This window comes from Simochromis diagramma, unplaced genomic scaffold, assembly GCF_900408965.1.
Source record: "Simochromis diagramma unplaced genomic scaffold, fSimDia1.1 OVJJ01000293.1, whole genome shotgun sequence".
In the NCBI taxonomy this organism is placed as follows: Eukaryota; Metazoa; Chordata; class Actinopteri; order Cichliformes; family Cichlidae; genus Simochromis; species Simochromis diagramma.
This window is the reverse complement of record NW_024386801.1, coordinates 2,715,599-2,732,225: the sequence shown is the minus strand read 5'-3', so window position 1 is coordinate 2,732,225 and position 16,627 is coordinate 2,715,599.

Sequence of the window (16,627 nt, the reverse complement as noted above, 5' to 3'; positions counted from 1 at the left end):
AATTATGAATGCAGAAAAGTATCATCAGATCTTGATCCACCATGCAAAATTATCTGGAGTTTGGGGTCAAAAGGTAGCCAACATTCAAGAAGATGTTGCAGATTTTTCACAATGTTTCTAACAAATTATAAAGAAATGAAGAGCGACTCAAGACTTTTGCACATTATAATGTTGGATACAGTGTTGGGGAGTAACGGAATACATGTAACTGTATTCCGTTACAGTTACCGTTTAAAAAGGTGGTATTCAGAATACAGTTACATTGTTGAAATAAATGGATTACACAGCAGTCTTTTCCTTTTCACACAGGCTCTAATGCCTGTGTCTTAATCTCGCGGCCCATGTCACCTCTACTTGAGGCCCGCATAATTACGTGAAGAAATTTTTTTTTTAAATTATTATTCAAAAAATGATTTAATATGAAGGCAATAGGCAGAGTGTTACAGGCATCGCCTTAGCTAAAGAATGTAGCATCATGGGCAGTGTAGTCTGTGCTGCAGGGAGAATGGACTGCCATACCCTGCCTCCTGCTCATATGTGTCTGTGAGCGCGAAGGAGGGAGAAAAAGTCCAAAGTATGAGGTGCTACCGACGAGAAACAGGAGATGGAAGCATGTAAATATAATAATAACCACTGAAGCCAAAAAGAGTGCCTGACGAGCCCAGTTGTAAGTAAGCTATTAAGACTCGACTGTACACCGTGTTCGTGTTTTCCTCCGAAACAATAAGCTCCGTTGGAGCAGCCTTTCAACGCCTCTCTCTGTCTCAGGCTAGCAAAGTTGACCCAGACAACAAAGTAAAGCTAGTTTTCGGCTACAACCCCGACATGAACCCGACATATTAGCCAGAGGTCCCTTTATACGGCTCGGAGCCGCGGACCTGTTTTATAAATGCGCGGAATAGTTTTCTATACGAGATCGCTGCATAAAGTGCAGCCTTACCTAATGTCCCCCTACTGTTAGTCATTTTATATTAAGATTTAAAAATGTAGTTGGTATTGGTATGGTGAGTAACTTTAAGTAATAGTAATAAATCACACAATAATACATTCATGTAGTTGTAAAAAGCCTGACAGTATATTAAGTAATCCAAAGTATTCAGAATACATTACTCTCATTGAGTAACGTAACAGAATACAATACAAAATGCATTTTGGGGCATGTATTCTGTAATCTGTAGTGGAATACATTTTAAGAGTAACCTTCCCAACACTGGTTGGATAATAACATTTAGGTATTCGCATGTGTCAAGTAATCTTAGTGAGCCCCAAGCTAGATGTTAGGCAGATTTTATACTCTTACATCTGTATGATGTACGAAAGGGGGGGGGGGGGGGGGGGGGGGGGTCTGTAATGCGATCATCTCAGGTGGACATTATGGCTTTAAGCACAGCAGCCGCACAGTGACATGCACTGGGGTACACGACACTTGTGGTTTTCAAGGGTGATAAGGATGTGTTCCAGCTGTTTTGTCTTACCTAAAGAACAAAGAACATGGCACTTCACAGAAGACTCCTTTTCTCAACAGACCCCAGTAAATGTATGATTTGTAACTACTGGTAACATTGTGACTAAGCTGCTCTTTAACATTCTACTAAAGTCTATAATTTTTTGTTGTTGTTTTTTGTTTTGTTTTAATTAATAAAAGCAGTAATAAGCAATTGTGCTGGGAGACTTTAGCAGTTTACCAACAGCAGAATAATATTTTATTCAGCTACATTATTCTACAATGTCTGGATCCCTTCATTTCCCTATGTCTTATGGGGAAAATTTGAAATAGGTGCAGCTTTTATTTAGACATATTCAAACATAGATGGAACTAGACTAAATAAGGCAAAACGGAGTATGGGTATGTTTTTACTGCTTTAAGCTATGTGTTTGACACCATTGCTGAAGCTGTTGCCAGTCAAACGCTTTCCAGATGGTACTGCATGCAAATCTCATGGTACTTTTTTGCGTTCATGATTCCATCAGTTTTGACAAGATCCCCAACAGTGCTAGCTGAAATTCAGCCCAAACCATGACAGAGCCTTCACCGTGTTTTACAGTTAGATGTAAGCCTGACGATGATTTGAACCAAACATTTAAAACTTGGATTCGTCTCTCCTCCTTTTCATAAGATGTCACCGATCTCGGCCTTTCCCTTCCTAAAGATTGGCTTTTTGACGGCTGCACGTCCACTGAGACTGTTTCTGATGAGGCTTCATTAGAACTATTAATGGAGCAACTGAATGGTCAGATGCATCTATTAGATTCCAGGTTTTTGCCAGATGTTTTCTTAATTCTTAAAGGCATGACTTTAAGCTATTGTTCATCTTCTGTAGAAGCCAAGATGTCAAGTTTTCAGTTAATCTACTGAAAACTTGGCATCTTGGCTTCTACAGAAGGCATAAAATTTTAAGTTGATTACCAAAATGTGATTGCAGGTTATCTAAAAAAAGAAAAACTCTTCTGTAAATAGTCAGGTACATATGGAAGCCCGTTTCCGCCACTAAAAAAAAAAAAAAAGGATCCATAACTCAAAATTTCGAGTTATTTTCTCGAAATTTCGAGTTATTTTCTCGAAATTTCGAGTTATTTTCTCGAAATTTCGACATATTAACTCAAAATTTTGAGAAAAGCAACTCGAAATTTCGAGTTAGCGCTGCCAATCAGTAATCTACGTGAATGACGTCATTTCCATGTTACCCGGAAGCTGAAGCCCTCAGCTACAAATGCTACAGCTAAGCTACCGGTATTACATCCAGTCGTGAATGCACAGATTGCTGAGTGTTTTCAGCCTGGCTTCACAAATGATGAAAGCCCTGTGTTATTAGCTGAATCACATGGTGTTACTATCAGCAAACATACTTTAATTTGTTGGGATCCGTTTTTGAGTGCGCGGTCCTGCGCCATATGCTTCCGGGTAACAAGAAAGCGACCTCATTCACGTATATTTTTGATTGGCAGAGCTAACTCGAAATTTTGAGAAAAGTAACTCGAAATTTCGAGTTATGGATACTAGCTTTTTTTTTTTTTTTAGTGGCGGAAACGGGCTTCCATAGGTACAAGACCTGGACTGAAAATGAGAGGGAAAAGCAGCTAAATGTAAAAAAACAAAAAAACAAAGCATTCAGAAATCCCCGAAAACTCCTGCTCAAGACAACTTTAAAAAATACCAGGAAGTTTGTCTCCTTTGAAGCAAAATATTAAAAGAATAAGGGCAACTCAGGACTTTTGCACAGCACTGTACAAATCACAGTGGGTTAACTTTTAAATCCAGGAGCCTGGATTGTAACACACTCATAAATGTCATTTGTAGCAGCCATTTTGACATGAAATTGTAGGTAAACACAAATGTCACTCACGATATTAATTAAGGCTCTGCACCTAAATATTACTGAACCCTAATTAATGTGACACCTCCTCTTAAGTATGATTTCATTTATTTCATGTCAAAATGACGGCTGTTAATTTTCTTTCTTGTACAGTTTAACAAAGTTTAATATTTAAAATAATACTCAACACTACAATACTGTTGTTAAAACTGCATATGGCAGTAGTGCCGTTTGGTGTTGTATTTTCAGCATGTAAAAATGTCATTGTTTTTAACTAAATGTCACTGTCCATATTTTAGATTAAGACAAGTGAGGAAATGATGCTTAAAGGAAAGGCAGCTTGACAGACTGCTATGTGCATATGGATCTTTTAAAAAAAAACGAATATTAGGCTGTGTGTTTTTCTAGAAAGCAATATTCTGGAACAAAAAGAAGTCATTCAGCAGTCATTGTCATCAAAACAGAAATAAACTAAACCTCGGGTAACTAATTTCTTCCTTTGTCGCTGTCTTCCTTGTCCTTCATGAGCAAATCTTGACGGCTCTGTCCAGAGTAGGAAGGCAAACTCGGGACATCTGCTTCTCTGCTTCATGAAGACGTGGCAGAGATTTTGACACGGGGTATCAGGGTAATCTGACAAGACAAGCTTCATGTTTTATCGGAGCGTTCAAAAAATGTGCCGCCGTCGCTCTTGCTTGTGTCTTCCGTACATCATTCTGTCTTCTTCTTGACTGTGACGCGACACGTAGGTGGCATTGAAACGGAATGTCCTGGAAAACCGAAGAAAGAGGGGAGAAAAGGAAAGAGAGGGAAAAAGCGGGAGAGAGAAAAAGAAAGAGGAGTCAGACCCATGACCTCTTCGGCCGCACGATGTGTCTGGAGCTGGCAGGGGACGCAATTGAGAGTGACACTCCTGGTTGGAGCTGCCAAACTGCCACTTCCTGTCCTCTTTATTCACACATAGCAGGAGTTTAAGCTGGATGTTTGAAGAACGGAGAACAGACATGTGTCTCCTTGTACAGCCATCGCTTCTGACTGTCATTATTGTGGTACACAACCACTCCATCAAAGCCACGGTCTGACACGCATCTGCCAAACAAGGATGAAAAAGTAGGGGAAATGATGGGAAAGCAGTATAATGGGTCAAGATTCTCAACTGCGTGTGAGAGAGAGGGTGTTTTTCTTATAATTGACTGAAACGTGAAACTTTTGTTGTCATCACTGTTCCTTTTTCTTCAACTCTTTTCCTTTTGTTCAACGCCTCCTCTGCTCTATCATTGGATTTGGGAATCCTCGGTGGCTCAGCGCGATCAAATTGCTGCAGAATTGGAGAAATTGGACTCATAATTTTGATGTTTTGTGTTGAATAACCCTTTAACTTTGTTAGGATCAAGTTTGTCACTCTTTCTCTTGTGCTCTCTCCTTTAATGGCTTTGTTTTTCTCCTTCCTAGCATCCCTAATAATGCTTGCGCCTGAGATGGGTCACTTTCACCAATACAAATAAGATTCAAAGCCATGTGTCCAGCTGCAGGTTTTCATTGAATTCTGTCCCCTTAGGTCAAGTTTGTTTTATTTCTCTGATATTCTTTCCTGCCTTTGTCTTACCACTATATACATCTCTGTTTCTGCCCTTTTCTCTTTTTCCTGTCTCTCTCCGCACAGACACACACTATCTCGCTCGCATACACGCACACATTATCCTTGGGCTATTACCAGGATAAGTCAATTTGATCCATCCAAGGCAGTGGATGTCATTTTATTCATATATTTTCAAGCCTAGTGACTTTATTAAAGGCTACTGCTTCAATCTATCCTGAATGGATGAATGCACCCACTGATGAAACACAGGAAAAAATGAGGCCCACACAGCCTGAAATGACCACAGCCAATCAGCCTGTCATTTTCAAACATGTTCGAGAATTCTGTGTTTTATATGCAATCGAAAACAGCTTGGTGATTTTGAAGCTTTTGGCACAATGTTTTCTATTCATCTGTGAGTGAAGAGACAGAGATTTGCCTGCCCGCCTTCCAATGACAAAAGAATGGCTGTTGAGACTTCCAGCTTGGGGGAAAAAATGAGATGTTACAGTCAGTGGAGGCACAGAGCAGAGAAAGTTGGAGATGAGACAAAAATGTGTCTATTCATGCCAACTGGTGTCCTGACCCTCCTCCAGGCAGCCATTGCCTTCTGTCAGGAGAGGGAATTAAAGGGCCATTCACATGACATGGAGACTTCCACTTCTTTTTGGCAGGACTTGCAACTTCTGCTCGTATGCTTTCCTCTCTGATACCTCGTAGGTTCTGGAAAAGGAGACCTCTTAAATTAGGATTTATTCATAAAGAAAGAGATCCTGTCTCTTTAAGGTCAACAAGGAGATACCAGAGCCCACAGAGCCAACTAGTCTACCAGAGTAGAGAGGAAGGTCATGTAGAGTTCAGAGCGAGAGCACTGACTTATGGCTGTAGAGGGACTCTAATGTTGGCTGCTGGACCTCAAAGACCAGCCTTCACTGGCTGTAAACAGGTTGTTTCAAGCTGAGACTGGACCAAGGACATCAAAAACTGGACTTTAGTCACAGTGCACTGAGAATGCCATTAACTGCTCTTTCCCTGCTGAGACAGCAGCTTGAAAAAATTAGTTGACATCCCAGCAATCAGTAGGCTTGTTACTATAAAATATATATAAATATGAAAAATGTGACCAGATGATCCAGATCTGTGTCTGAAAGGTTAGCAAATTACAGCTGTAAAAATATTGCAATCACTGCAATACAATTGCATTTCATATGAAAGAAAATTATAGTCTTGGTGAATACAGTCCTCAACACTGTATTCACCGGCTCAGCTGTAGAGATTTGGGAACGTGGACTCGTACAAGATCAAAGGAGCAAAATAAAAGCTCCCTTAAGTTTTCCAAAGATCTTATATTCAACAGAAATCTTTCTGTAAACACACAGAGTTGTTCAATTGGCTCTAGTGAAATATATAAAACATATCTTTGATGCTTTTTAAGAGACTGCTCAAAGATTCCTGTAAACAACCAAAATTATGTCAGGTCAACTACACCCTTGTCACATAATAGTGGTAAATCATAGCCTTAAGCAGCCATCAACATTAGAGCTTACTGGAAGAGGTCAGGGTCATTGGGAAATCATAAACTTTAAAGCTTTAAAAGGCACAGCACTTATTGTTTGCAGCTGCTTGTCGTGGGCCTTTGAGCCTTTTTACATTTAGAATATTCATTTACATTGATGTAAATGCTAGAAACTGGGATTGGACTCAAAAAGCAGAATAATGTGCCCTTTAAAAAACAACAACACGTGTAATAAATAAATAAATAAATAATTTTTTATTTATATAGCACCTTTCAAGACAGAATCACAAAGTGCTGCACATAAGATTACAAGTCATAAAAAGATTTAAAAAGAGAAAATAAAACAGGCATAAAATGAACCAAAAGCAGTTTTAAAAAGATAAGTTTTGAGTTGTTTTTTAAAAACAGCTACTGAGTCCACAGTTCTTAATGCTTGGGGGAGAGAGTTCCACAGTCTCGGGGCCGCAGTAGCAAAAGCTCTGTCACCCTTAGTCCTCCTCTTAGTGTTTTTTATAGCAAGTAAGCCCTGATCAGATGACCTCAAAGACCTGCTAGGGACATCGGGCTGTAGCAGATCAAAGATGTAGGCAGGTGCCAGTCCGTGCACAGCTCTGTAGGTCAAGACCAGGATCTTAAAATCAACTCTAAATTTAACAGGAAGCCAGTGTAACTGAGATAATAACGGTGTCACATGTGAGTACTTGGAGGATTTTGTCAAAAGCCTCGCTGCAGCGTTTTGCACAACCTGCAGACGATCCAGAGAACCTTTGCTTAGACACATAAACAGAGAATTACAATAATCCAAGCGTGACGAAATAAAAGCACGTATAGCAATCTCAAGTTCAGAGCGAGATAAAATCGGGCTTAGCTTAGCCACATTTCTTAAGTGTACTACTGATACTACAGAAAAAGTTAAAAACATTTGGTAACAGAGAACAGCTACAGTGACAGAGAGCCAATCACTGTGGTGGAGCAACCTGGTGCAACTGTATAAAACGTGAAAGGGTTGATTACCGACCGCAACTCAAATGGAATTTGGATAGACAGTCACTATTTTTTAAAATAATAAAGACCTAAAACCTTTTCAAGATATCAAGAACTACCAGCTGATTAACGTCTCAGTGCTACAAGAGAGTGAACCGAGAAGCTCAGCACCATCCAAAAAACATTAAGACCCCAACGAGAACACAGCGCGCATAAAGAGTTAGACAGCACAGAGTTTTTGCATCCACAAGGTGACCCGGACGCTTTGACAACATCCCATAGCTTCACTGCTTTCTCTTTGACTTAGCTACACCAAACAATAAACTAGAGCCTCCCACCACTGTACGAAAGAGAGATATGTGCGAGTGCATGTGTGTGACAGTTACAAAATCTAAATTCATCCCCTATTGCCTCCGAAATCCTCCTGCATCTCTCCGCCGCCCCTTCCACCCTCCTCAACTATCAGAGCTGTATCGTTTTGCAAACCTCTGCGGTGATGTTGTCAGGCTTCTTTCTGTGAAGTGGCCCCAGCTATAAAACAACAGTGACGTGAGTGATTGATCCAGCAATGAGGATGGCAATACTCCTCTGCATCAATATGAAGGCAGCCTGCGGGACTGGAGCCCTTTCAGACAGCTCTCTGTTTCTCCTCAGAGGAAAAATCCATACACAATTGATGGCAGTTCAAAGAGAGGCTTTATTGTGGGATATCAAATAAAACATCAGAGAACACAGAGAACGGCAGAGAGAGAGATAGAATGAAAGAGTGCATGTGAGTGAGTGAGAGAGTATGGGTGTGAAAGAGGGGGAGACAGAGAGAGCGATCTGCATTTTGCTTTATCTCCTTTTTGCACCTGAATGGTAATGAACTGGCTTAGATGAGACTGAGAGACTTCATCGTTTCCAGAGGACTTGCAAACAGCATGTGGATGTCAACAGTATCTATGGCACAATTACACTATATGATGCTACACAAAAATGGTATGCAGATACAGAGACCAGGTGACTGTGTAGGAATGAAGACAACCTAGATAGGCCGGTAAAAGTGTTAAGTATTTATAGGGTTATTTCAGGGTATAGCAAAAGAGTGGAAGTAAGAACGAGAGATATCAGTCGTTTCCTGTCTGTTCTCTGCAGCCTGGCCTCCAGCAAACCCTGTTATGATTTCATCAGCACTGCTTCTAATCCACTTACTTAATGAAATACATAATTAACACAGCTTAATTGTGGTAGGGACAGCTTTGACTGAAATCATTTCCTGTGGCCACTGTGTGCTGTAATTGAATGTGTTCTTCACACCCGATCGAGACCTTTGGATTGAAGCAGAAGACGTTTGTTGGTTTTCCTTTAATTAGTTCTTTTGTTTGGTGAAATAGGAATCCTTCTGGCTTCATTTCTGTCACTGGCATCTATTTGTGTGTTTGCTGCCAGCTCGTACTTTAATGTATATTATGCATTATTTTTAAAAAGCGAAATTGCACCGGTAAATCAACTATGGAATGTTACTCCGTTAATGTTGCTTCATTATCTTCAGAAACAACTTGCGTTTTAAATTGCAGATAACGACATAAATTGTGTTTTGTATATTAAATTATATATATGGACAAAAATGATTGAATTTATTCAAGAACCCGTTTCAATTATAATAAAAAAGCCCAGATTAAACCATCAAAACAAGCTAATATCTTCACTCATAACTGGTCGAGTTTCATAAGACACGCTTTTGTTTGGATTTCCTCTCACTCTCCTGCTTTCTCTCTCACTCCCGCCATCTTCTCTCTCTGTTGCACTTTGGTCATGATTGATCGATGTGTCAGGTATGATGGGGCATCATGGTGTTAGAGCGGGTTTTGCAGCTCAGTCATGTGACCACAGCAGATGGCACAGCTGAGTATTAAAGTGGGTTCACCTGCTGTTTGCTCTCCTGCTTCCTGCTTTACTGCTATCAAATACCACCAAGGGAGAGCGAAGGAGTGAGGCAAGGAGCTGGGAGGGAGGGAGGTGAAAGAAGAGTTGCCAGCTAGGACGGGAGGGAGGGAGTGCAGGTTTTAGAACGACAGCGCAGGAGAGCAGACAAATGGGAGGAGAGATAAAAACAGGGAGATGAGATGAAGGGATTATGAGTTAGGGTGAGGGAAATATGTGCAATTGTGCACACGGAAAGCGTGCAAAAATGAATCGTCTGCATTTGTTCATTTATATCTTTCTCTTAATTTTCTTCTGTGTTGTTTCCGTTTTGCTCTCTCCCTCTCTCTCCCTCTCTCTCTTCGTCATAAGGCTGAAATCATAAGCTCATAATGATGGGATGTGGTCTAGGATCCATTTAACACCCGTTCCAGACCAGCGGATGAGTACAGATAGAGGGGCTTAAGAGGCGCACAAAGTAACTATGACTGATTGCTGAGACTGGTGACTCCAAGGGACATCCTCTATGTAATTCTCTTAGTGTAGCATAATATCATTTATCCCACAAATAGGCATATGACCCCGCAGTACCCGTGTCACTCAGAGTTCAAGACTCTGGGAGTGCACTCGAAGGACAGGACACACTCATAATTATATACAATCGGGTTAGCGCACACACATAAACATACATTATAGTTTATCCACATGCCTGCGCTCTGCACTAATGGCGCTGAATAAACACAAGCACACACGGTTACAGATAAGAAACATCATTCACACATACAGTAGACACACATGCTCATTACATATGCATAACCAGCATAAAGCGCTGAGGGCACTGCTGACTAATAGAAGCACTCTATGAGACCCGCAAACATAAGCGTGTTATCAGTGATGAATTCCACCACACCTACCCACCTTGACAGCAGTCCAACCGACAGCCTCCTCGGCTGCTATCTGCCCTCTACAGCCCTGCTCCTGGGCTGTTTGAGAATGAGTGGCAGGTGTGTGTAAATGCTGGTGCCGATATGTCACAGGCACCAATCTGCAGTCCCCGGGGATTCTACTGGGAGTTCAGCCTGAGTATCACACCGCGGAGAAAACAATTTCTGCTGCCAATACTCCCGCGCAGATGAGAAATGTTTTAATATTTGCTGCTGCTTTATGGCTGCTGCTGTGACAGTGATGGAGAAAATGTCAGCTTTTTCCACCCTTAAATGCCACTCTTTGTCTCAGTCTGTTTCTTTTCATTGATCTCTGCCTCTGCCTCGGAATCAATAAGGTCCACCAAACAGTCGCTTGTCTGAGAATGCATTGCCGTTTTCCCCTTCTCAAACCTTTCAGCAATGCAGAATTTCGCACTTTACTTTCTTTGCCTAATTAGTTATCCGATACGAGCCTGGCTTGTGTAAGGCAACATGTACAAAAGGAGAAATAGCGTTGTAATTCCACAGCTGATTTAGTTGTCAGTCACTGGAAAGTCGTGCCCCCCCCCCCATCCACCCTCCCTCTCGAGAGAATGTGAGTATGCTCACTTTACTTTCTTTGGCAGAGTTGTAGTGTTGTGTGTTTTGTCTAACTGCAGCAACATTTGGACCAATAATAGCAGCACAAAGAAGACAACAATGCCTCACTTCTTCCCTCCAGCTACTCCAGGGCTCAGCAGAGGCTTGTCAATAGTAACTGACCCAAACTTGCACCCTCATGGGGTGAAGGGTAATTCAGTCAGTGTTGTCACTCAGTTGCAGTCCCTCTTCTGCTCTCCCCTCTGGTGCAGCCACAAAGATAGAAGAACAAAGGAAAAAGAGCACTAATAGTTTAAGGCTCGACCAGGATAGTGAATGTTTTCCATCGGCTGTGGCCTGTAGGAAAAGATGGGTGCTGGGCCCGGTGTCAATCTCAATCAGGTTCTGTGATGTCAGGAAAATATACTCACACTTCCTTAACATCACACATTTCATTCAATGGATGAAAGTTTAAGATTAACACAGGGGTAACAATGGGTCTATTTAGCCAAATCACTGATTCTGGGGTCATTCGGGGGGCGTCGGGCAGCGCGATGATATAATGTAACGCATCACTTCTCTTACACGTCGTCGGGGCAGACAATTAAAGGTTTGTTCTCATAAGAAATGTCATCCATTCCTGAGGGTGGAAGAGGAGGAAGAGGAGGGAACGTGAAACTGATCCCTCCAGACTTTCTGGACAATGCATTTACTGAAACACTCACACACACATTGCTATATTCTACCATAGCATATGCAAAGAATTCATATGCTCTTAAAATTTAACAATAGATAAATATGGTATGTTGTGATTCCTCTTCCATAAAGACAGGAAGCAGATGCACAATACCTGGAAGCACCAAACTTTACTCATATCGCAGGCAGTTACAGGTCAATGTTTAAAGCAAGTTCACCACTTAAAAGCGTTTACAGTTCACTTTAACAATTTACATGTTTTCCCTGTGGTCCACTACAGTTCAATCAATATTTACAGCATGAGCAGCTGTCTCCCAAATCCTGTTTCTGACCTTTCATGTTATTCTGGCAGTCGGCGTACAAGCAAACAAGTTGTTCACCTGCTGTGCAATAAAGAGCAAAGAGCTTTTGAACTATAAAATGCCGACTTGTTTCAGGGATCCAAAGACTTGTAGCGTGTTTCATGAAATCAGTTCAAACGCTTTAAATAAATAATTCTAGATTGTGGGAAAAAGTTTCTTTAATGATGAGAGTTAGATGGAAAAACTGATTGCGCTTTCTTATATGTCAATAATATAAAGGCTAGCTCTGCCACTGTTTGTTTTAAATATATAAACATGTTCATCTTTGCAATGAACAACAATAGAAATAAAGAATGTGACACATAAATGGACTCTTGGAATGGTTAAATCTAGTGGTGTTCAGATAATGCAGCTACCTAGGGTACTGCTGAAGGCTGATGAATGGAATCAAAACAGATTTTGAGAGAAAAGTCAATCTAATTGGCAACAGATTTGAAACATTACATTCAGTTAATGCGTCTCTCCCGTCCAGGGAAATATCTGCATTTGACTGATAACAGCAGCTATAATCTGCTTTTGAGTTCCTGTGCTTTAATACACATTGTTTAAGTCTTATTGGAGATTAAGTCTCGGAATTTCAGGAGCGGGACCGCGCTTCCAGACACACTTCTTCCGGTTCTCATCTATATATGTTCCCCTAGTTCTACAAGCTCTTCATTCTCGTTTACATGCCCCACCCTCCCTCCCCTTTTCAATTCTTTAACTTCTATTTAGTACATGGGATGTGCCAGGCCCGGGACTCGCCGCCAGTCCCCCTCGAGGCCTTCCCCAAACCGCAGCTCAATTCATGTCCAAGCCATTCACCTTTACCTACTAAACGCCGTCAAATCTAAAATGAGGACGTGGGCCCAGCGAGTGAAAAATAACTATAATACATACATTTTTTCTTTCTTGGTGATTTTATAAAGTATACAGTAATTAATTTAAAAGTAAGCGCAAGAATAAATGAGGTTACTGAAAGCTGCAGCAATTAAACAACGGAAAAAAACTAGTTCAACTTTAGGACAATAAACTTAAGTGCAAACTATGATTCTGAGTTACATCTTTCAAAAATCTGGAAGACCCTCAGAAGGCCTGGAGAAGTGTCCATCAAGACCACTTAAAAAAAAACACTCCCAGAAAGTCTTGCTCCTTGTATGCAAAATATATAGAAATGAGGTCTGGCAAAACTGGACACATTTGAATTGCATTACTAAGATCTGCTGGAAAATGATTGGACATCCTGTTAGAGCTTTGTCTACCTCCTGTGAACAACAAACACACAGGATTCTCCAGGATCCCTCACATCTTTTACATTCAGTGTTTGAGTGATTTCCATCAGGACGTGGACTTTGCTGTGCAGGATGCAGGAAACAGAGAAGGAGAGTCACTTTTCTCCCCACAGCAGTCCAGCTTCTCAACTGTGACCTTTTTCTGCTCCAGTATTACATTTGAATCAAGATTTCAGACAGCATATATATTTTCATAATATTAAAAAACTCTGACTTTGTTATTTTGGCTAGCCCATGCAGTTTCATGAGTTAAAGAGTTCTCTTCAATGGAAATTTGCAGTTTTCATGTAAGAAATATGGCATTCTGCTCCTCAGACTCTCTAATATTCTCTCTTAGTTCTCAATAACGTAAAGAACGTGACACTGTTACACACGCGCACACACAGTGGCAGAGACAAGTCTTCAAGAAACATGAGTAAGAGAAACTGATGGTGTGTGCACACGAGGTCTTCAGAACACGTCAGCTGAGGTGCTACAGCTTGTCAAAGCAGCCCAGTGTCAGGTGACAAGGCATCACGCTGCCTCAGACAGAAATGGCCAAGTAATGTCTCAGCCAATGAACCACGGGCCATAGCTTTGTCCCTCCATCACAGCTGTGTCCAAACAGCAGCCTGCTGCTGTCACTGTTAATGTGTCTCCACATAAACACTTGCCTTAATCGCATCAGTGCTTCACGTTCATGTGACCTGGTATCATTATCACTTTGTTTCCACTCGCTTTGGGTTCTGATTTTGGATGTGCTCTGGTCAAAGTTAATGAGACCGCCTAATACTGTTTGCAGTCTAATTTTCAATCTGACAAATTATCTTCTGGCAAAGGTTTACCTTTTCTCAGCATATTGGCATATAAATATTCAGTTCAAGTGATACTTTTAAAGAAAGGTGCTTTGCTACTTTTGTATCAAAGAAGGCGATCCTTTCTATAAGTACTGATATTTGATTCGCTCTGTTCATTGCTGAGATCAACAGCAGCAGACAAACACATCTTGTAATATGTCCATTCACCCTGAAGTGCTCACTTGAGGTTAAGCTGTTCCCAGAATGGAAAACTCAACTCAGTTTGTTTTTTGTTAACATTTTTTGCCACTTTTTGACAGGTTAATTTACTGTTTCAATTATTTTCAATTTTCTTAATATTGAACTAATAACATTTATTTAGTTTTTACATTAGTTTGCTTGTTTTCGTTGTTTATTTCATTCTTTGCCGTCTTCTTCTAGTTGTAAATCTGGTATTAGTGCGTTACTGTTATCTCTGAAGTATTAGTTGACTTTTAAATCACAGGATACCACATATCACAACATGTTGCCCTGCACCAATGACAATGAGCAGTGTTAAGTCACTGCTCTAAATTTCATGGGGGAGCTTAGGGAGTATATTCCAATAAAGAAGTTGTTGTGCAATTGTTGCTTCTTTTCTTTTTTTTTTCAAATTCTCCCCCTAATCAGAAACATGAGCAATGAGAAGGTTTGACAACATTCAAACAATCACCAATCTCCTAGAACTTCTTGGAAACTTCTGAAAGGTAAACTAATCAGATAATCTGTTTGTTGAATGCAGCCATTAAACATAAGTGGTTTAGATTATTTTGCTAAATTGCTGGCTTGTTTTTAATTTATGTGCTCTTGTTTTTTGTTACACTGTTGATACAACGGCATGTTCTAACTTTAAGCTGTCACGAGTACAGTATTATGGTAACTGATAGGAATGCTTTTTTTTTTTAAATGCTTGTTTGTCCATTCAATCACCCACAATAGAAAGCGTTAATATATGACTATATATAGCCCTGATCTTTGACTCGTGCCAGTAAGACACTGTCACTAGCTTCTGCTCCACTGTGAATAACAATATTTTCCTTTGATGTTTTGCAGTTCTAACAAAAGAGAACAATAGCTAACTATAGTTGAATCTAATTGAGCAGACAAATCATATTTTGGAGAAAAGATGATTTGTTTGACTGAATAGCGTTTGAATGCTGGTATTGTACAACATGTTTTCCTCTGCCACACATCTCATAGTATTCTGTCTAATCCTCTTTTCCAGTCTAGTATGAAAAAGGCCTTTCACTCTGTGGCCTAAGGGACATGAATAATGTTGATACAGAGGCTGTTTCATAAACTCCTAACACAGTAATCACACTCTGACAGATGTAGGCCCAGTGCATACACACACATGCATGCACGTTAACCCCCTCTTTCTTCTCCCAGTGACTCACTGCTCATACTGTATCAGCATAATGTCCACAGACTGATCCCGCCCACAGGGTCTGAGGGTTGAAGCAAAACTGGGTTCTGAATAAACAATGAATGACGTATGAGAAGGAGCTGCATGTGGTAATAAACGTGTGTTTCACAACAAAAAGGGACAGTCATAGGCCACAGACGCTGGCCATACCGCTCCAATGTGAAAACAGCCCTGCTGCCGGTAACTAGAAAACTGTTCACATGAAACGCTTTCAGTGTTTTTGACAGTCCCAGCTCACATCTGTGCTCCTTGCCCCCAAAACATAATTTTTCTCTTATTGCTGTGGATTATAAAATGAATGACATGTGACCAAATGCAGAACAATGGCCTACAATCTAACCTTTTGTCCCCTTGCTAAGTGGCAGTATCCTGGTATAGATTCTGCAGCGATGAAGCATGAATAGTAATTGTTTACCTGCAGTTGGTACAATGTCAACAGACTAATCCATCACATGAACACTGTCAACTTATTTATAGACGAGGGGGAATAATTCAGGCAAGTGGATGAAAGTTGAAAAGACAAATACAAGGACACAAATAGAAGCCCCATAGATAATCCTTTAAACATTTTTAATCAAGATGTCAGCAACAGGAAAGATGAATGAAGCATCTATCCATCTGTAATTAACTTGTGCATCATCATAATGTAGATATAATGTGATAAACAGCCCGGCGGTGATATACTGATACTAATAATGCGGTAAATGATTTAAAGTTCATCATCACTTGAAGTTTGCATTGTAATACTGAAGGTAAATGATTTGAGCTACATTGCCATTATGGCTTTACATTGTAAAACTTGGTGCTGAATGATATGAACTAGCGTATATCTTCGCGCAGGCATAATGCAGTGTTGAGGATTAAAAGATTTTAATTATTATGGGAAGGCTAGAGAAAAGGGGTTCAGTGTTTCAAATTACAAATACATCTGGAATTTTTTGAAAGGGTGTTACTGGCAGTTTGTAGATAGCAATCTTTCTTTCTCATCTGACCAATGGGAATCAACACTTTGCTAGAAAAACAAAACTGTCATAAAACATTCCCAGTTCTGGCAGAAACAATAATCTCTTGGAAATCTGTGTGCAATATGCTTATCCTGTGATCTCCTCTTTAACAGTATTCCTTTCGATTCTCAACCACCAGACGGCTATCCATCATTTCCTGCAAAAAATCCCCCCTCATTTGTTTATACACAAGAGATAAGGAAACACTGAGTGTACTTATGAGGAAATTGAGCATGCATCAATATTTTCC